Source organism: Phyllostomus discolor, chromosome 2 (genome assembly GCF_004126475.2).
Source record: "Phyllostomus discolor isolate MPI-MPIP mPhyDis1 chromosome 2, mPhyDis1.pri.v3, whole genome shotgun sequence".
Classification (NCBI taxonomy): Eukaryota; Metazoa; Chordata; class Mammalia; order Chiroptera; family Phyllostomidae; genus Phyllostomus; species Phyllostomus discolor.
In genome coordinates, this window is record NC_040904.2 from 68938706 (window position 1) to 68961253 (window position 22548).

A 22548-nucleotide genomic window follows, 5' to 3' on the forward strand; every position below is an offset into this window, starting at 1 on the left:
GCCTCCTCTGCTTTCCTTGTGGTTTTTTGGGTCATCTCAAAGTAGAAACCCTTCCAGAAAAAGACGTAAAGTAAGGACTATTTCACTGTAATGGCTGTATGAAAGGACTTGAAGAAAAGAGATTCCAAAGCAAAACAATGTAAAATAGGGAAAACTGGGGGAAAATATCATGTGAAATTTTCTTATCTGAAAAAGATAAGAGTTTTCTTATCTGAAAGACATAAGTGTTTTTACTCTTAATCCTCTAAAGAAAGACAAAAATTCATCTTACCAAAGTACTACCTTCTATTCTTTACTCATAATGTAGTACCTTATACTTGGTTATGGATCTGGACATTGAAAGCTAGAGTGAGAGAAAAGGCCCTTAGACAATAGACTATTGGGCATAATCTACTATTTATTGTAAAATGAAATAGTGCATTGTGAACTGCTCATGTTTTTCAGGCTGTAAGTTGGAAAGAGTTATGTAGCCAGTTAGTGATCCTAATAGATTGGTTGGCATCTGCACATGAAATCAGTATATTTTTAAGTTTATGGGGTTAGGAAGATCTCAGATGTTTAGCTCTTAAAGAGTTATTGTGATTCCCATGCCTCAATGCCAGGGTCTCCCTTCAGTTTTGCAGCTAAATGACACTACCATTTCCCTATTTTATGCATTATATTTTATTATATGGTTTAATGCATGATTCTTTCCAGGTATAATTTGTTCTTGGATAAAGAATATCAAGTGTCTGGGCCAAAGAAATTTGTTTAAAAGTTGGGAGAACTTCAGACACCAGAATAATGGGATAGCTGATACAATAACATATTTAGAGAAAGTAGTTATTGGACACATTTTATTACACTGTGTTTAATATCAACTCTCCTACATGCCTTAATAGGATTGAGCCCACTTGCTTAAATAAGTAACTAGCCCAGTAACCCACCTTTTATTGGATTCTTTTTTTCCCTGTCATACTGTCCCATTCCCTTGGTGGTGGTTCTTGGGATCACCTCTCAAATAAAGGAGCCTACACTGGAATCCTTGTCTCTACAGCTGCTTCTGAGGGAATGCTGTCAGACAGATGGTGCCAAAATGACCATGGAAGCAGACTTCAAAACAAGACTTTAAAACAAGATTAGTAAACTGGCCAGATGGCAATAAGGATCCTGTTACTGGTGATGAACTGTGATTATAACTTCTCTTATGCTAAAATTCTCACCTGTGTGAATTGGGATGGGTTTCAGGGGAAGGAGATGCCTTAGATCAGGCAATACCTCTAGCTGTTGGCAAGTATAATGTAATTACAATTATAAGGATATGGCATTGATTGGTATATGATAATTGCTATAGGAGCTTTGTAGGATAAAAGTGACAGGCTTGAGGCAGCCAGCTGTCAACTCAGAGCTGTGGTGTGATACAAAGACACTCTCTTTCAATAGTGGGAGGGTGAATTTCTGATGGGAGTACAGGGTGAGCTTAATCTTCAACCAGGAAAGGCTGCTCAACTGAGGTTGGGGCCCTGGTGGAGAAGGAATGGACACTGAGACTTGGCATGATACTGTTGTGGTGGATACTTTAGGAACAAAGGGGTAATTTACCAATAAGTTACAGTATCTGCATAATAAGTACAGTAGGAACTGGGGAACATACTTGAAAACAAATATTAAAAGTGCTAGACTGGAATGGAGGGTGGGGAGTGAAATATAAGATAGGAAAAGGCAGTTTATCGATATAAGGCATCTCCTGAGATTCAAAACTAGGGTCCTGGCAGACATCCTACTAGTCCTAATATTCTCTTGCCATGGCTCCTTAGCATTTGGAAAAAATGACAGCCCATGGCAGAATGAGGTGGATTTGCCAGGACTTTGTTGGAAAATATTAGAGATTAATAGCCTCAGTAATATGGGTATGTTACAATGTATTACTTTACTATGTACTACTAGAGAATCAATGAGCTATGTTCCCTGGTGGGGCTCTGAGGGTCCTCCTTTCTCTAAGGTTCTAGAGAATGTGAAAGTAAAGGGCACATCAATATTGCTGAGAAGCAGGAGCTATTTTCCATAGAACAGTTAGCAATAGCAGATAATGCTAAGGAACAGGGTGGGCTACCTACTGTCAATGAGAATGATGGTGATTTCTTTTTGTTTTTAAAGATTTTATTTATTTATTTTTATAGAGGGAAAGGGAGGGTCAAAGAGAGGGAGAGAAACATCAGTGTGTGGTTGCCTCTCACATGCTCCCTACTGGGGACCTGGCCAGCAACCCAGGCACATGGTCTGACTGGGAATCAAACCAGTGACCCTTTGGTTTACAGGCCGATACTCAATCCACTGAACCACAGCAGCCAGAGATAGAATGGTGGTAATTGCTAATTGTAGAGGCCATACAGCAGCACGTAACTATGAGAGATACGGACATAAATTTTGTAATGGTCAGTAGGCCAAATTGACAACCACGAGGCCCTGATCTTTAGGAAAACCCTGTATATCTAATTCATTAGAGCCTAAAGTGAGAGGGTTGGTAAGCACAAATTCACAAGAATATAAGTGAAAATGGTAGAGAGCACTCAATAGAACACTATTCATTAGAGACCAGTCACTGATGTCATTTGATTGTATTGGGCCCCTATATAGAAAAAGAGACAATTCATCTTTGTTGGTATTAGACTGAATTCCCAATATGGGTTTACATTTTTCCTTGCAATGCCTCAACCAGCACTAATGCCCAAGCACTCAAAATTATACACTTTTTGAATGCAACTGCCTTCTCTTTTTGGTGAAGGAGTTTTGACAATAGACACTTGACCAAGGACTTTACTAATCCCACCATAAACTGAACCCTACAGAAGCCATCAGCAAGAGAGAACTTTAAACAGGTGTCTAAGAAGCTATTCAAAGTTCTATCTATAACTCTAATAATGGACCATGTCCCTTTACTGATTTATTTTTCTTCTCTGTCTTACTCCTTCACTCCTTACTAATGTTTGGTGGAACACCATCAAAAATAAAATACTGACACTTAAATCAGGGTCCCAGGATTCACTGCTATGGAATCCCAAATCTAGAAACATAATTGACTTAAAAAAATAGATAATTAAATGATGTGTGACCTCTATCAGTTAGGTATGGGGTCAGCAGCAAATATAGAAAACCATACAAGTAAAAGCTGAAATACAAAAAACAAGTTGTCTAATATAATAACAAATTTGGGAATCTTCAATGAAGGAATGATATAGCCTCTTGGTTATGCTGACAAGGACCCAGGATGTTTCTCGGGCCTTTGCATACACGTCCTGTTGCATCATGTCACAAGAAGTGGGCTGTACTCCTAGGCTACAGATCATTTTTACAGACAAAAGGAAGTAGGAAACATTGAGGGAAAAAGACGGAATGGGCAGATATGTACTTACCGTACATTTCTCAATGGGAACAGTGAGAACATGAATAACCCTGGCAAGAAGGAAGTTTGGAAAGCTAAAATTTAAGCAGTTGAGCTTATAACTTCTGCGGCCTTTATAAAAAAAAAAAAGGCATGGGAGCAAAAGGATGAAACAGGAAGAACAATTAACCCATGGTGCTATCACACAAATAGGCAAACTCAGAATTTGTTTTTAAACAGTTTGACCTGTTCTAATCTCAATATTATTCTGTTTTCCATAAGTAAATATATGTTGCATGTTAGACTGTAACTCTCTAGAATGTTTGCAAAGGAAATTACTTAAAGTAATTCACTATATTTAGTTGTGAAATTTTTATGTATCTTATTTATTAATTTAAAACATGTATACCAAATATCTACTAACTTCCATGAATACAGCAGACAAGATTTCTGATTCTTAAGCTTTGTCAAGAATTTCCAAATAATTTCTCATGTAAAATTTATATCTAAGTACAAAGACATCCAGAGTTTTTCAAAAGCTGTAAGTGTGTTGAAATTTTTAAAAGCACCAAATGTAAAAAAAGTGAAAGAGGATATACCTGTTTTTGCCCATAGCCTTGAGTTATTGGCTACATGCCTAATAGACAACTGTTTGCTGTCATAGTGTCCCTGTTTTGTGCCCATGCTGTCTATTAAACAGCCTCAGATGAGAGCTGGCACTCAAATCTAGAGCATTCAATTACTTTTACTTTTTGTGGCAACAAATGATTTTTTTCTCTGCCAATTTTCACTATTAGGCTAATGGTCTTACATATTTTTTAATTGCTACCTCTATTCATACTCATATTCTCACACCTCCTAGAAATAATATAACAGCAAGATTTTTATCACCACAAATAGTAGACACCTGGGTCATTCCACTGATCATTTAGAAAAGTATTTCCATGCTGTAACAAGGCTAGTTCTATGTGCTCACTCACATCGCCCCACAACTTCTCTGAAAATCATCTTTCTCTAGTTAAAAACAGACATATAATACACACACAAAACACACACACACACACACACACACAACAAGCAACGGCAACAAAAACCTAGGAATATTTTCTAGATGCATAACATTATAAAACAAAAATAAGTATAAAATTATAAAGAATATATAAATTTAAAGTGATCTTTATTTTATAAAGACAGTTTTTTTTCTCTAACTATATCAATAGAATGGTTTATTTAAAATACAGCTGACTCTTGAACAACACAGGTTTGAACTACACAGGTCCAGATACACAAATCTTTTTCAATAAATACCTGTACTGTTTTCAATCCATGGTTGGGAGTCCACTGACTATGCGATTTTATATAGGGGGCTTGTGGATCTGTGGTTTTGTTATCTGTGAAGGGTCCTGGAACCAAACCCCATGGATACTATGGGACAATTTTGTGGGTGTCAAAATTTATACATAGATTTTGGGATACTTAGGATGTCAGCACCCCCAGATTCCAGCATTGCTCTAGTGTCAACTCTATATATTGTAGTCATGTACATATATTATTTCTGGAAGTTTAACCTGTTTTTAAGAGTTCAGCTTCATTGAGGTATAACTGATATGTAAAATTATAAGATGTTTAAAGTGTACATGGTGGTGATTTGATATATGTATACATTTTCAAAGATTCCCACCATCTAATTAATTGATATATCCATCACTTCACATATTTATTTTTCTTTGTTACTATTGTTAAAAATATTTTAGTTCTACTCTTAACAAATTTTAATTGTATGATATAGTGTTATCAACTATATAATGTAGTCACCATAGGTACAGATCGTTTACCCTCCTGATTAAATTTATTCATAGATAATTTATTATTTTTGATACAGTTGTAACGGGTTATTTTTCTTAGTTTCTCTTTCTGATACTTTGTTTTTAGTGGATAGAAACACAACTGATTTTTATATGTTGATTTTGTATCCTCAGCTTCTTCAGCTTCTTCACTGAATTTGTTTATTAGATCTAATAGTTTTTTGTTATAGTCTTTAGGATTTTCTTTATACAAGATTATACCATTTACAAACAGGCAATTTTGCTTATTCTTTTCTGACTTGGATGACTCTTATTTCTTTTTCTTTCCTAATTGTGTTGACTAAAACTTCCAGTACCGTGGTGAATAAAAGTGATGAGGGTGGGCATCCTTGTCTTGTACCCGATTTTAGAGGAAAACTTTTTTAGCTTTTCACTATTGAATATGATACTGTTAGCTGTGGGCTTGTGATATACAGCTGCTATTATGTTGAGGTAAACGACCTTCTATGCTTAACTTGTTGAGAGTTCATTATATAAAGATGTTGAAAATTTGTTGAATGCTTTGTTTTGCATCTATTGAGATGATTAAATGACATTTTACTTTCCATTTCATTAATGTGGAGCATCACACTGACTGATTTTCAGATGTTGAATCATTCTTGCATTGGTGGAATAGAATCCACTTGATGATTATGTCTTTTTTAAATGTATTGTTAAATTCTGTTTGCTAATATTTTATTGATGATTGTTTTTGTATATATGAGATTTGTCCAGAAGGCATCCAGCCATGTAATATGAAAAGTAGAGGCTTTTATTTCATTTAAAAAATTATTTACTTATTTTTAGAGAGAGGGGAAGGGAGGGAAAAAGAGAGGGAGAGAAACATCAATGTGTGGCTGCTTCTCATGCAGCCCCTGTTGGGGGCCTGGCCTGCAACCCAGGCATGTGCCCTGAGTCGGAATCGAACCCACAACCCTTAAGTTCTCAGTCCGGCACTCAATCCACTGAGTCACACCGGCCAGGGCAAATAGAGACCTTTATTGAAGAAGATACAAGATACAAGAAACATTGTATATTGGATAATGATGCCTTAGTCCCCTTCAAAGTAGGCACCTTGGGACCTCACACAGTTCTCCAGTTGGCATCAGCTGCTCCTTCACATTTTCTTGAATCTCGTCAATGGTCTGAAATCTCTTTCCTTTCAAAGGGGATTTTAATTTGGGGAAAAGCTAGAAGTTGCAGGGCTATAAGGGAGGCTGAGTCACCTGGATGATCTGATGTTTCACCAAAAATCTCTGCACAAGATGTGATATAGGAGCAGGCATGTTGTTGTGATGAAGCTGCCAATCACCAGTTGCCCATGGCTGTGGCCTTCTAAATCATCTGAATAGTTTCTGTGTGGGAATGTTCAAGCTTAACACAAAATTTGATACAGACAGATTTGCTGCCCTACTGTCATTTTGAATGTGACAGCCACACAATACATATGCTCACTCAACGGTGCTATCTTCTCCACTCCCTAGTAGAGTGAAGTTGTTTTTCACTCATATGCATTCCAGTCCACTCTCCTTGGTTGCCAGGTTACATTGATGTCCAGATCATTCTCATTATGTTAACAATGGTTGGACTGTTTTCCAGATCTCTTATGTTCATCATGGAAATTGCCCTGTAATTTTCTTTTCTTGTAGTGTCCTTACCTGGTTTTGGTATCAGGTTAATGTTGGTCTCATAAAATGAATTTGTGAGTGTTTCCTTCTGTTCTTTTTCTTTTTTTTTTTTGGAATAGTTCAAAAGGGTTGGTTTTGTTCTTTAAATTCTTGGCAGAATTCATCAGTGAAGCTGTCTGCTACTTGACTTTGTTTATTTGTTTGTTTGTTTGGAGGATTTCAGTAACTGCTTCTGTCTCCTTAGATGTTATTGATCTGGTCAGATTTTCTATTTCTTCATCATTCAATCTTGGTAGGTTGTATGTTTATAAGAATTATGTTTTTTCATTGTTGTCCAACTTGTTGGCACATGTTTGTCCATACAGTCTCTTGTTATCCTTTGTATTTCTGTGACATCAGTTGGAATACCACCTCTTTATTCCTAAATTTATTTTGTTCCTTATTTTTTCTTATTAAGTGTAAAGTTCTTTTTTAATATACTTTTTCAAAACCCAGCTTTTATTTTCATTAACATTTTCTATTCTCTTTTCAATTTTAATTTCTTCCCCCTCTGAATTTTTATATTTTTACCTTTATTAACTTTGGACTTAGTCTATCATGTTTTCTCCTAGATTCTTGAAGTGTAAAGTTAGGTTGCTTATTTGAGACCTTTGTCTTCTCGATGTAGGTACTTATTGCTATAAACTTACAGCTCAGGATAGCTTTTTCTTCATCCCATAAATTTTGTTATGTTGTGTTTCCATATTCATTTGCATCAGGATTTTTTAAATTCTTCTTTTGATTTGTTCTTTGACTAACTGGTTGTTCAGTCAAATGTTTTTAAATCTTCACATATATTTGTGAATTTTCCAGTTTTCTTCTTGTGATACCTAGTTTTATACCTCTGCAGTCAAAAAGGTGCTTGACATTATTTCATTCGTTTTAAATTTACTAAGATATGTTTTGTGGTTTCACATATGATCTTTTCTGGAGAGTGTTCTAAGTACTCTTGAGGAGAATATGCACTCTGCTACTGCTGGATTAAATGTTTTATAGGTATTTTTTAATTACATATGATCTATTATATAATTTATGTACAATGTTTCCTTATTGATTTTCTGTCTGAATGTATCTATTGTTGAAATTAAATATTGAATTCCCTTAACTATTATTGCATTTCTGTTAATTTCAGACTTCAATGCTGTTAATATTTGCTTTATATATTTAGATGCTCCTATATTGGGTGCATAAATATTTACAAATCTTATATCTTCTTGTTGGATTGACCCTTTTATCATTGTATAGTAACCTTCTTTGTCTCTTATTCCAGTCTTTGGCTTAAAGTCTATTTTCTCTGATACAAGTACCAACTACCTATAATTTCTTTTGGTTTCCACTAGCATGGAATATCTTTTTCCATCCCTTCACTTTTACTTAGTGTGTCTTAAAGCTGAATGAGTCTTTCATAGGCAGCGTACAGTGGGAATTTTGAAAAATCCATTTAAATACTCTGTGTTTTTTAATTACAGAGTTTATTTTATTTATATTTAAAGAAGTTGATAGGTATGGACCTACTATTGCCATTTTGTTAATTTGTTTTTTTTTTTTTTTACTCTTTTGCAATTCCCTTGGTTCTTTCATCTTCTCTTGCCCTCCTTTTTTGTAATCTGATAATTTTCTGTAGTAATATGCTTAGATTTTTTTCTGTTTGTTTTCTATGCATCTACTATTTTTTTTTGCTTTGTGGCTATCATGAAGCTTGCATAGGGCATGTTATATGTCTAACACTCTTTGAAGCTGTTAACAACTTAACTTTGCTCTACATCTGCTCTACATTCTAAAGCTCTACATTTTTATTCTCCTCACTCCCACATTTATGTTTTTATTGTCACAATTTATATCTTTTTCCCTTGTGCATCCATTAACAAATTATTATAGTTATAGATAGTCATAATTTGTATTTTGAACTTTACACTTGATTTCAAACTGTACTCAAAGCTATCATTTTTTATCTTTCATGTATAAAAGGTCTCCTGATCTTACTTCTCTTACATCCAGATGATTTTAAGCAGGTGTCAGCATAAGTCAATTTTATAGACATTCCCTGCTGTACTAATTAATGCCTCTTTATTGTATATTAAAATTTCTTTATTTTGTAACTAGAATATTATATGCATAAACATATATAAATTTATATGCACAGAATAGTAACATTGTCTAAAATTGTCATTTCAAGTTATGCTTGGGAAAATATTTAGTAACAGAAAGCAATTACTAGATCTGATAAGATTTGGAGTCACTAGTCTCAAGCACTTGGCTTCCCAAGTGCTTTTGAAAACATATAATGACAAATAATATGTATATATTCAAAGTGTATAATGTAGTTATTTGATATACCTATACATTGTGAAATGATTACCATGATATATTTAATATACCCATTATTTCACAAAATTACCATTTTGTGTGTGTACGAGGATGGTGAGAATGCTTAAAATCTCCTTTCTTAGAAAATGTTTAATATGTTTGAATCTCCTTATTCCTTAAGTATACAACAAGTATTATTTAGCCATAGTCAACATGCAATACATTATACCCCCAGAACTTATTCATTCAACTATTAAGTACTGATCTATCACACTCAACATGGTTATTAATCTGTTAGTGCTATCTTCTTTTGAGAACATTGTAAATAAAGCATTGATAACATTTCCTTTCAAAAATTTAAAAAAATTATTTTTAATTAAATTTATTGGGGTAACATTGGTTAATAAGATTATATAGGCTTCAAGTGTACATTTCTATGACACATCATCTGTATATTGCTTTGTGTGCCCACCACCCAAAGTCAGATCTTCTTCTGTCACCACATATTTGACCCCCTTTACTCTTCACTATCCTCCAGCCACCTTGCCTCTGGTAACAACCATACTGTGGTCCATGTCCATGAGTTTTGTTTGTTTTTCTCATGTGTTCATTTATTGCTTTCAGTTTTATAAAGTCAGGCAGAAAACATTTCCTTTTTAAAAAATTTCCTTTTTAAAAAAATGTTCCTTATTCTTTGGTCTTTGGAAACCAGCCAAAAGAGAACAACTGTGAAATACATTCTCTCTTGAGATATTCCAATATTACCAATCAGATTATGGTTATGTAGGAACTATTAGCCTTCAAGTATTTATTTAAGTTGATAATATATATCTCTTATTTGTAAAAGGAAAACTATCAGAGGCAACTTCCTTATAAACTGTTTCCATGTTTAAGGGATATACCTTGAAGTCACCTTTATTACAGACTACAAATAATTTTTTAATTTTTCAAATATTTCCAGATTTTGTTTGAAATCTATCACCCTCTTTCTTTTCCAAAATTATAAATAGAAGATTATTCCTCCATAACTTAAAAAATAAAACATTATTATGTTAAAAAAGAATCCTAACTTCACCATTCAGGAACATTTTCATGAGCTACTATGTTTTGTTTAAGAGGCTAAGGATGAAGGTGGTAAGCCAGCAAAGGTGGTGACATATTTAGGACTAACAATACAGGAGAATATCTTATTACCTTTGCATTCAGGGGAATTCTACTTAAATTTAATTCTGTATTCCATGTTGTCTTATGGATCTCTAACTTTTTTGCTTTGGTATGTTTGAATCTCCTTATTCCACAATTTTTATTGAACTATATTGCATTTTTTGTAAATGATCCTTAATATCTATTTGAGGTATAAAATTATATAATTCTATCATGTGTATGAGCTATCTACATCTTAGAGTATACAAATAGGCTTCTAGTATGCTATAAAAATCTTCACACAGATTATCCAGAGTCCAGTTACATAACATATCTTAACTGAATCATAATAATTCTTCCTCTAATAGTTTAAATAAGTGGCATATATGTAAGTGTAATAGTGTAAGTAAATGGCCAATTATAAAGAAAAATACACAAAATTTGTATACATAAAATACAATTATAAAAATGTTTGGGTCTAAACTCTGAGATAAACAGTTCATCTACTATTATTCCAGAAATCTTGATTCTTTCTTTTTTTTAGGAAAAATATACAATCCTTTTACAATTCTTTCAAATGTGATTTAAGTTTATTCTTTCAAAAGTGAAGAACACACAAATCAGTTAATTGTAATAGCCAAGGAATTTTCTGATGCCTCAACTGCCCTAGAAATTAACCTGTTGTCAATATATACACATCAGCACAATTTAACTGAAATTTGTACCTAATTTAGTTGAGTGGTGTATGTTAAATCAGTCCATCTAGTTCATCTGAGTTGGCAGGCACATTTTTTTTTGTGCCATGTGATCATGTGACTGACAGATTTGGTTGGTGAGACAACAAGCAGTCACTCCTTACCATCTTTCCAATCTGAGGCATCCTCTTTTCCCATACCTGTGCCATTTTTTCCTTGCCATCTACCTTGTCTCCCCAAAATGCTCATCATGTTCACTAATAATACCAGGAGAAGTTTGGAACCCTTTGGGTAATTTTCTTCATTCACAGGAACGCTGATGATTTATATGCCTTGTTTTTTGAAGGACTGGATGAAAGAAACTAAAATGGCTTGTGTCCCAAATCACCATTGGTATGGCAATTTCAGTGTTACAGCCTTTGCAGCAGAATTTGGGTAAGGACAAATCTTAGCTGTATAGTGCCTGACAAATCAAGCACTCAACAAAGAACTTGATAGATCAATTAGGTCAATTAAGTCGATAGAAAATATTGGTTTTCTCTTAAGAAAGATCTCTTCAATATCATCTATGCTTAAACACTACCCAACACTAAGTGACTCTGACAAAAAGTCCAAGGTCTACAGTAAATATTTCTTCTCTATTAGTAAGGAGAAATGCACCAAGCAGCAAGCATCCAATCTCAATTAGGCTTCTGTGCTTGACTTGCCTTATGATTGAGAGTCTGGAAACCTCAGTAGAGAAAGAAAAATGGTTTATGTAATTTCCATTGGCCTTCACTACAGCCACACAGGTTGCCATCTAAATCAACTTGTAGTTGACAGCAGCTGAGACCAGAAGTGAACTGCCTGTATTCAGACCCATATGTCACGTTATGACAATGAAATTAGAGAAGAAAATACACCAGTAATCATAATAGTCATTTGCCTTAAAGTAGAAAACACACAACCCTCTATTATGTCCCTGAAAGTATTTACAAATGACTTGAATTGGAACAGATTATTCTTTCCACAAAATGCAATGAATGCTATTTCATCACATCTTGTAAGGTTTTACAGCCTTCAAAAGAGTTAATGTCCAATGGTTGATTGGTTTTATGCCTTTTCTGGCCAACTCATATTTTTTAAGCCTAATAATTTCCAGGGGCAGTTGCAGAAATTTTAGAGCATAAAGCATTTTAAGATAAGAAAGAAAGACAAAGACCAAAAAAGGACTTTGCCAAGGAACATATATCATCTATTTGACCAGAGACATCTAACTGATGTGACACAAAAGAAAAATGCTCCATATTAGTGTTTTGTTTCAAGACATATATAATCATAATGTCACATCTAACTCCCTTTTCCCTGTTCCTTTCATGTTAGCAATGTTCCAGTCAATAAGTTATCAAAAGACTGTTTCATTACCTGGCATTAGCCTCAGAGGTACAGATCATCCTCCTATGTTTTGAGAGGAACATGAGCTAGATCGAAGGGTATTAATTTAATGGAGAAACACTCACCCAACCAAATTCTTCCAAGAAAATGAGTAATGCACCATAACATTACCTGTTGTCTGAGAGATTTTAAAAAAATCTCAAAATGACCCTTCTTAGACTTCAACAATCTAACTCCTAACAAATTACACTGCTATATAAAGAATGACTGTACTTCCACTAGGTACTATAAAGTGTCCAATTATGGGCCTGATTAGAAGGGAAGGGCATAAGGCAATTGGACTTTATTTAGAAATGTTGTTATTCTCAGTACACCTAAAGTGGTTTCTGTGTTTTGTTTTATGTATTACATTTATTGTACCTTTCTGTAACTTGCCCAGATTTATCTCAATAGGACAAACATCTGTCACATTTTGCACACTGCTTTAATTTGATTGTCCCTGACCCCTTAGGCAAATACAGACAGGTGGAAAACATACTGGCTATTTCACACAACATCTGTAGTCACTTTAGCCAGTCTTTCTTTATGGCTTATCACAGCATGGGAGGGCTACAGAAACCAATCTGCTTCTCTCTCATTGCAGCAGAGAGAGAACCAGGTGGAATTCCTCCCTCTGTTTGCTTGAGCAACTCTGTCCCACTTAACATTTACAAATGGTGGCTGAAGAGAACAGCTGCCTGGTTGCAGAATTAGTCCTTACGGATTAGGGGAAAAGAGAAAAAGTTTAAAATGGAGAGGGTATGCCTTTCAATTAAGTTATTATCTTTACTTTGTAACTCCAAGGACTTTAACAAATGACCACACATGCAAACACACACTCATGAACACGCACACACACATAAATTCATACACAAAATGTCTTTAGCAGCAATTTGATGTGATTAATGAGGCTGCTCTGCCACATCTTGAGGATGGGTTATTAGTCACACTTAATAACACTTGCATAGCCTACTCAAAGAGCAATATATCCTTATTAAATGTTTCTAGCATAGAACTGAGAAAGACCTTAAAATATCCTATGGTCAGTTTCCAATACTGGTGAAAAAACATACCCGGAATAGCCAAAACTAAGAGGTATTTAGGTGATGATAATGACAATGATGATGATGCAGGACAAAAACCAGAAATACAGATGCTTTAAAATGTCCTTTTAATCATTATTTAAGACAAGAAATTCTTTCTTTGTAACTGAGTTTTTATTTTAATCAAAATCAATGTCCTGTAGTGTAGACAACAATGGAAATAAAGAAAAATTGCTGAACTATTCCAGTACATATACACTTAATACACTTGGAGGTGGTTGTTAAATCCTGTTAGATATAAGGTGTCCATCATCCTTCCTCATGTGAGTATTTAATTTCTTTCTAGTATGTCTTCCTAACATGATTGCAAGGTGATTCCTATTCCTGCTTCCTTTCCGGTCTAATACATGGGGTCTGGCAGAAGTAACTCCTGCTTGAGTATGGTTGGTAGGGTAATAATGAGTGTAATAAATTATAGTTTTAATTTGAACATTTCACCTAAAATGTCATACGGTATGCTTGAGTGCAATATTGTTATGTTACAGAATTACATGCTTATGATTTTGTAATAAAAATATTTTGTAATAAAAAGGGGTGTTATTTGTGCTGTACCCTGTATATGACATTCCTCCCACCCTCCCAACCTACATGTCTGTCTTCCTCCTTTCCTTGACTTTAGTTAATTTCTTGTAACTGTAAAATAAAATTTCTTGTATCTGGTCAGGTGTTTATTTATTTTTAACTCATTCATCTTCACACAATTGTGCTTTGATTTTGCTCCTGTTTTCAAGTGTTTGGGACTAGTATCCCACAGTTTTCTTCGCAGATCCTGGCATAATTCTTTGCATACACCTTTCATGCATATATTTGTTATTATCTGTGCAGAACCTCCTCAAGGATACACAAGAACGCCATTTGAGGAAACAACAAAATCAGCCCTGTTTAGTTATAGGTTAACATATTGTTATCATACTAAATTCCATTATTCCACTTATACTATATCCATTTCTTCCTGTTGCTCTCCAGTCATATTCTGCTTAGTGCACTGTGCTGGCTTAAATTTTTATTGCTTTCCCCAGAGGACACTGACATTTTGTGAAAACCAAGACCCCATTCTTGGTCTTCTTTGTTCTTGGCAACTTTTAGTATCTGTTGTTGACCATTTTCTCATTCAAATTCTCTTTATTTTGTTCATGCTCTCTTCTTATTCCCAGTATCTTTTATATTTGATTTGTCTCTTTTTTCTTATTATTACACACTGGCTGTGGGGTTACCCAAAGTTGAGTAAAGTCTATTGTGTTTCATTCTCCTCCATTTTCTTGGAAAACAGGATACATTTCTGTGATTCCTGTTACCTCTTCTTAACGACAATGCCTCATGGGTTTTTCTTTGACTATGGCCTTCCTTCAGCATTTCATTCCTGCATCTCTACTGCCATGATGCCCACATCTGTAATTCTACTTTCCTTCATTTTCTGTAGAACATTTATACTTGTGTATATAGATAGATATCTTTAGGGCCTAAATGATGGATAAAACATAGCTCATCAATAATAGTCTGCTGCCAGTCAGTTCTCTATTTCCTTTTTTAATATAAAAACAACTCTTGATCACCATGTATCAGGTTCAATACTTGAAGACATTGTGACTTTTTCTTTCACATTGAAGTCATTGTGACTTCTCACTTCAAGAATTATCAGAAACTATTGATTTGTCCCACCAAAACTTGGCTGAGTGATGTGCACTACCTGTGTTAGCTGAGAATTTGGCAGTTCTTCCAAAAAATTCTCTTTATGTTATCAATATTTGTATTAGGATGCAACTAATTTTCTATTGTTATAAAGTATATACAGAAAGAGATCACTGCCTACTAATTACCTTTCATTGCCCAAAACAGCATAAATACTGTATAAAAAGCAATGGGAGTATATTTCACTGCAGTTTTCTCTTATAGCTTTCAAACACAACAACAAAAAAACACGTTAAAAAACTTTTCTGGAAATCTTACTAAAGGATTTAAAATATAGATAATAAAATAAATTCTTTATTCCTGGTATATCCCACATAATTTGTTTTCAGAAATTTAGCCAATGGTGATTATCTTATTTAAGAACTTACATCTCAAAATTTAAAAATATATAGTCAAAACATTCCACCCATCCCTGTACTTCCTCTCAAAACTTGGGAGTATTTTTAAAAAATCCTATAGAGTGGTGTAAATTTGATGTGATCGAATCAGTTTATATTTTGTTAACGCCTTGGCTCAGTATCTTTGTAGAGGACAGGGCCCCATTTGACCTACTAATTAATATACATTTGCATCTCAACCTTGCTAAAAACCATTCCCTCCTAATCATGGGGTCTCAAGTATCTTTGAATTTGCATCTTAATCTGGCCTCTATGTACAAGAAATATCCCTTTTTATTTTATCACTAAAAGTTAAATTTCTGTCTCCTTTTTTCCTTAAACACAGTTGTGTTAATTTCAACACCTGGCCTTTATTTGCATTGCTCTCTCTGTTGGAATGTCAACAAATATTTATTGAGTAAAGTCATTAAGAATATGGCCTTTTGAAGTCAGAAATAACTAAAATGAGCTCTCATTCTATCACTTCAGAGCAGTGTGACCTTCATTAATAATTCAACCACTCTAAAATTCATTTTTCTTGTCTATAACTTAAAATTAATGGTGATCCTTATATAATGTTAAAAGATGAATTGAGGCATATTAAATATTTCTAAAGTTTATTCAGCAAAAGTTGATTTGAACCAGGCAGCATCCAATCTACATGTAGAAAGAAGTTCCAAGGAGCTGCATAAAATACAAGACTGCTATAGGAGCAAGAGGTCAAACACAAGGGAGTTATACTGGGCAAAAAGTGCTCTGGTTAGCTCTGGCTGGCATGTTTCAGTGGTTGAGTGCCAGCCTGCTAATCAAAGGGTCGCCAGTTTAATTTCCAGTCTAGGACACATGCCTGGGTTGCAGACCAGGTCCCCAGCAGGGGGCATGTGAGAGGCAACTACACATTGATATTTTTTTCCTCTTTTTCTCCCTCCCTTTTCCCTCTCTAAAGAATATACAAAATCTTTTTTAAAAAGTGGATTGGTGCCCTGGCTGGCGAAGCTCAGTGGATTGAGCGCGGGCTGGGAACTAAAGTGTCCCAGGTTCGATTTCCAGCCAGGGTACATTCATGGGTTGCAGGCCAGAACCCCCAGCAACCGCACATTGAATCTCTCTCTCTCTCTCTCTCTCTCTCTCCCCCCCCTTCCTCCCTTCTCTCTCTAAAAATAAATAAATAAATAAAATCTTTAAAAAAAGGATTAAAAAATAGTGGATTGGTTATTTGAAAGTTACTTTCTTTTGGGGCATGGTAGGAGTCTATCAGACATATTAGCTAACTAGTGTTAATCAGGCAATTCCTTATTGACTGGTTTAAGATTCCATTTCTGGAAGAGCTGAAACTGTAATATAGTCTCAGTGTGGCATAGTATAAGTGACTCCATTTTGGGCCTGTTTTTTTTCTTTTAACAGTAATCATTATTAGATTAGAACATTAATCAATGCAACATATTTATTCATTATTAAAAAAAATGCTGGTACCAGTAAGTGTTCAACAATTTTTAGTTCTTTAGTAGTGATAGTAAATTGCAGGTGCTAATTGTGATTGGGCAGTAGTAGGTAAATCAGTGAAGTGTGTAAAATATGATGCTAGATACACTGAAAATCACAGGAAAGATGTTGCTCATTCTCTTGAGGAATACAGAGTTTAGGAGAAAAAAAGGAAATCCAATATTTAGAATAACATCTTCACTATATGTTTCATAGCAGATGAGCATAAATTAGTTTAGACATTAGATTAGTTCCTTCCCTAAGGAATTACATTGTGAGATAAGAAAATATCAATTAGTCGTGTAAATTGGTGAAAAGGAATAGAGAAAAACAGGAATGTTCAGGCAGAAGGAGAAGTATGTATGAGAATCTGGAGTTAAAGAAAATTGGAGGAAAGTTAACAAGTCCTATATCACTGAAGTATGTGTGGGAAATTGGGGAAGTGAAATTGTCAAGAGATTAATCCAGGGAATGGTGCCTGAACAAGCATTGTGTTATAGGAAAAAAGTACATAGATTCACTACATTAAATTCTGGAAGTAGAAATAAGAGTTGCTCACTGAAAAATGTTAAGAGATTGGGTAAGGGAAAGCAAAGGTAAGGGATTCATTTTATTTTTGGTTAGTACTAATATCTTTATTTTGTCATAAATTAATATTTTACACATCAACTCAATTTAAAAGTAAAAAATATATATGTACAATTAGAATGAAATCACTGCACAGATATCCCTGATGTAAAAATGGGTTCTATTTTAAAACCCATTTTGAGTTGCTCTGGTCGAGATGTCAGCATAGGTAAATGTGGTACTCCTATCCTGCCACAACCACATCAGAACTATGGAACAACCATCATAAAGAACAGACTGAAATCTAGCTGAACAACAGTCCTACAACTAAGGACATAAAGAAGAAGCCACATTGAGACTAGTTGATGGGGTGGGGATGAGGAATGAGCTATATCCATGCCCATGTGAGATATCTGGGAAGAAGAGGTCTGCCCCAGAGAAACCAGGTGTCCAAGCTCCATACCAGCTAAGGTGTTCAAGGGCCAGGAGAAGTCATATAACTTCTAGCTGTGGAAATCAGCAGGGGTTGTAGCTGAGTGAGATAAAGTGCTCTAGAGTTCCAGGCAGCTCCTCTTAAAGGGTATGTGCATGGACTCACTTGGACTTATTTGCTTTAAGCTCCAGAGCTGGAACTGGAGCCGTAAAGGTACCAGGGACATAAGGAGAGGAACTGAATTGGTTGGCTTCAAATGAGAGCTGGAAGTGCAACTTTCTCCTAGAGAGAAATGCTGGCAGAGGTCATTGTACCTTTGCTGAGCTCTCCCCTTACATGGCCTGCAGGTGGGCATCATATCTGAGTCTCTATCAGCCTGGCTCACACTATTTGCCACATCCTGGTGATTCCCTGAGACCCAGTCTCATCCAACTTGTAGGCACATCCAAGCTTTTTTTTAGTGGCTATTTCATACAAGCAGTCTATCTTGGTTCATGCTATGGACTTCCTAATATCTCTCAAAAATTCACAAACTTCAACTAAGCAGCATCTCTCCTCAGCATGCCTTATACCTCTTGCTAGGTGGCTCTACCACCAGCAATAGTAGCAGCTGGTCTCAGTTCACAGCCTATCCTCTCCTGGGTACCTCCAAGCTCAGCACAAGCAGCAACTATCTTCATATTGCTCTGTAGCCCATAGCAGGTGGCCCAGGACAGGGCACAGAAGGCATCTGACATGGAACTATACCTCGTGGTTGGCTCGAGAGCTAGTACACCTGGTGGTCAGCTTCACACTATGCCACAGAGCCACCAAACTACCTCCATGAAGGGAACACTGGGAAGGCATCAAAGCCCCACTGAAGTAAGTCCTGCTCCATGGGGTTAATCCCTGTACAGTTGTTCCTCTGCAGTAGTTGGAGCCAGTCCTCACAGCCTATTGGCCTGGGAGTTAATCCCTCCCACTGAGGTACCAATAGCAATCAAGGCTCAACTGTAGTGGGAGTGTGCACACAGGTCACCCAAGGGGTTTATGGTTTACATTTGGAGAACCTAGATAAGGTGATCAGTGAGGCTGTACTGTACTAGGCACTACAGGACATCTACAACATAAGGCTACTCTACTGAGACTGGGAAATGTAGTTTGTCTCTACTTAATATATAAAAACAAACACAAAGAGGCAGCCAAAATGAAAAGGTAAAGACACATATTCCAAATGAAAGAACAGCAGAAATATCCAGATAAAAACTAAGTAAAATGAAGACAAGCAATCTACCACATGAACAGTTCAAAACACTGGTTATAATGATGCTGAGTGAACTTTAGGGAAGAATAGATGACCTTAGTTAGAACTTCAACAAAGAGACAGGAAACATAAAATTGGCAATAGAAAACATAAAAAAGAAACAGTCAGAAATGAAGAGTACAATAACTAAAATAAAGAGTACATTACAGGGAATCAACAGTTGAGTACATGAAGCAGAGGTTCAAATATGCAATTTGGAAGACAAAGAAACAGAAAACACCCAATCAGGAGAAAACAAAAAGAAATAAGGATAGTTTAAGGTGACTTTGGGAAAACTACATTCAAGAGTACAAATATTTTTAAAATAAATTTTTAAAAGATTTTTCTTTTTTAATTTTAAAGAGGGGAAGCGGGAAGAAAGACAGGGAGAGAAACATTGGTAAGCTACAGCTTATACACCTGCACTCCCCATTCGGGGACCTGCCCTGCAACCCTGACTGGAAATCAAACCACTGATCTATGGGTTTATAGGCTGGCACTCAATCCACTGTGCCACACCACCCAAAGTTAAGGGTACCAACATTTGCATCATGTGGGATGCTGGTAGGAGAAGAAATAGAACAAGAAATTGAAAACCTATTTGAAAAATAATGATGGAAATTTTCTTAGTCTCATGAAGGAAATAGACACACAAAACCAGGAAGTACAGAGAGTCCCCCAAAAAATTAAACCAAAGAGAATAACACCAAGACACATTAAAATTAAAAAGACAAAGGTTAAAGGCAAAGAGAGAATCTTAAAAGAAGCAAGAGAAATTCAGTTACTTATAAGTTAGCTTTCATAAGACTGTCAGCAGATTTCTCAATGGAAACTTTGTAAGCCAGAAGGGATCAGCATGAAATATTTAAAATGATGGAAAGCAAGGACCTACGACCAATATTACTGTACCCAGAAAAGCTATAATTTAGAATCAAAGGACAGATAAATAATTTCTCAGACAAAAAATGCTAAAGTCCTTCAGCACAAACCAGTATTATAAGAAATGTTAAATGGTCTTAAGAAAAATAAAAATAAAAAATTTAAACCATGAATTAAAAAATAACAATAAATACATCTCTATCAATAATAACTTTAAATGCAAATAGATTAAGTGCTCCAATCAAAAGACATACAGTGGCTGAATAAATAACAAAACAAGACCTTTATATAAGCTGTCTACTAGAACCTCACTTCAGATCAAAAAACACAAACTGAAAATAAAAGAATCAAAAAGATATTTCATGAAAGTGAAAACAAACAAACAAATAAACAAAAAACCACTGTAGTAGCACCAGACAAAATAGAATTGAAAACAAAGGCTATAACGAGAGACAAAGAAGGACCCAGAAATTCCACTTCTGGGTATTTACCTGAAGAAACTCGAAAACACTAAATCAAAAAGACATGTGCATTCATATGATCATTGCAGCATTATTTACAAGAGCCAAGATATGTTGCAATCAAAATGTCTATCAGTATAACACAGCCATAAAAAGGAAAGAAAAGAATAAAATCTTACCATCTGCAACAGCATGGATGGACCTAGAGGGTATTATACTGAGTGAAATAATCAAGAGAAAGACAAATACCATATTTGATACTATACTATATATAATATATATTTCACTTATATGTGGAGACTAAAAAAAACAAAATAAACAAACAAGAAGACCAGAAGCAAAATCATAGATTAGAGAATATTTTGAAGGTTGTCAAATGGAAGTGGGTTCTGGGAGAATGGGAGACACAGGTGAAGGGCTTAAGATGTGTAGTTGGTAGTTAAAGAATAGATATGGGAATGTCTAGTACAGCATAGGAAATACAGTCCATTGTATTGTAATAACTGTCATTTCTGTCAGATAGATACTAGATCTATCAAGGTTATCACTTCATAAGTTATATAAACATCCAATTACTGGGTTGTATATCTGAAACTAATATAATATTGTATAATAACTATAATTACAATGTATATTTTTAAAAAGTTCATTGAGTTGTTTGATACATCAATTGGAAAATATTTGCTCCATAGAAAATAGTGAACACAGTAACATTTCCCAGGCTAGTCCAATAACCTCATTTAAATCAAGCAATAGGTGAATTATGCATTTATAAAAATGGTTTGAATTCTGAATTCCAGGAGAAACTTTAGCTTCATTTATTGAAACAATGTTTTCTTTAAAATTAAGTTTCATGAAGTGAAATTCCAATAATCTTTCCCCTTACTTTTGATTTATGCCTGATCATTTTTTTAGGCTTATCTACATTAAGATTCAAGCTGTTCCTTCCTAAGGGTCAGTTATTGTGTCCTTTTTATCTGCTTGATAAAGTACCCATTCCTATACAAACTGTGAAATATTTTAGTTGTTATTAAAGTATGCTCAGTATTTGAACAAAACCAGAGTCTAATAAATTGTAATCCACAGGACTCGAGTCGTCTGTCATCAAGCACCCTCTCCTAAATCCCTGTAACTTGATGGGAAGTGGCGAGGAATAGGAGGAAAAGAGAAAATCGATTTAAGTAGACCAAGGAATAAAAGCCAAGAGAGTTTCTGAGAACAGAGAAATATTCAGTCAGGATGCAGGAATAGAACTGAAATCCAAATGGAAAATGGATGTTGCCTCAAGAATCAAGAGTTGAGTTGGTTATCTGAGCTCCTTAATGTCATGTTATCAAGTTAAGAAGCAGTTAGGTATGAAGGTATAATTAAGTGAAACTAGGTCCTAGAAAGATTTTAGTTGTTCAAAATAATGAAATGAAAACAAGACAAGCCATGTAGTTTAACTTCTTCCATCATAGTTTATTTCCTGAGATTCCCAGTACAGAATCTCCATGAATTAAGGTGATGAGACGATACCACTCTCAAGCTCCTGAACCATGCAGAAAGTTTCCCAGAGGAGTAGTATTTGGGAACTCAGACAGGGCTATATTAAGTTCTCTAGTTCCCTCAAAGCAACAACTTAAAATAACCATGTAGTTTGTCTTAAAAAAAGTCTCTAAGCTTCTAAAACTTTTCAATGGAATCTGATAGGAAAAAAGTAGATCCTGTACCATTACTATATGAGCTAGGCCTTTGAGAAATTCAATTGGATCTTTCTACCTAAAAACTCCAGTTTTCCCATTAGAAGTTAACTTCCAGAAACATTAATGACCCATTAGGTTTCCACTATTAAAACAATGCTTT